Source organism: Pollicipes pollicipes, unplaced genomic scaffold, assembly GCF_011947565.3.
Source record: "Pollicipes pollicipes isolate AB1234 unplaced genomic scaffold, Ppol_2.1 Scaffold_3087;HRSCAF=3621_pilon_pilon_pilon, whole genome shotgun sequence".
Classification (NCBI taxonomy): Eukaryota; Metazoa; Arthropoda; class Thecostraca; order Pollicipedomorpha; family Pollicipedidae; genus Pollicipes; species Pollicipes pollicipes.
In genome coordinates this window covers 43,793,565-43,794,304 of record NW_023596225.1, presented here as the reverse complement: position 1 = coordinate 43,794,304, position 740 = coordinate 43,793,565, and positions in this window count along the sequence as shown.

Sequence of the window (740 nt, the reverse complement as noted above, 5' to 3'; positions counted from 1 at the left end):
CTTTCTTCATGTACATACACCAAGACTACAAAACATGTATAAATTTGCATTATTTACGTAAAATAGCAAAAGCTTTCCCTCACCTCGGATCGCTGACCTTGCCTGTTTCAAAAAGTCTGAATGATGCAAACTGCAGGTGCCATCGTGCTTTTTACCAAAGTAAGTTTAAACAATGATAAATAACACGCAAAAAGTTAAGCGTGGTCAAAGTTTTTAGAAGTTGACCTCTCACTCGACCTAGGCCACTGACCTTTGCAGTTCAAAACTTTAAGCCTACACAAAAGATGCCAAATGGATAGATGGACAGGTACTAAAATTTCGTGCTGCTGCGAGCGTTCACTTTCTAGCTGAACCCGAAACACCGTAGAGGGGAAGTTAACCCCTTCCCCTCCCCCTCCCCCCCCCGTCCGGCCGGAGACAGGTTAATCAGTAATGTGCACAACAAACAATCCTATCCGGCTCGTAGATGCAGATCAGTGCTCTGGAACAATCAATTGCACACCACAAACGAAGATAAATGGCACCTCACCACGAAAACAAAGCGCGTCACTCCATTTCACGTGAGCATGCAGGCAGTGAAGGTGGCTTACGCCTCTACATCAGCGTCCACTATCAGCGAGAAGTGGCGGATCAGCCACTCATCGGAGTCCTTGAGCTGAGTGACATTGAGCCGCGCCTGGCGCAGATGCCCCCAACCAGAGGATACTCTACCTTAGATAGCCTGTCGGCACGATCACATC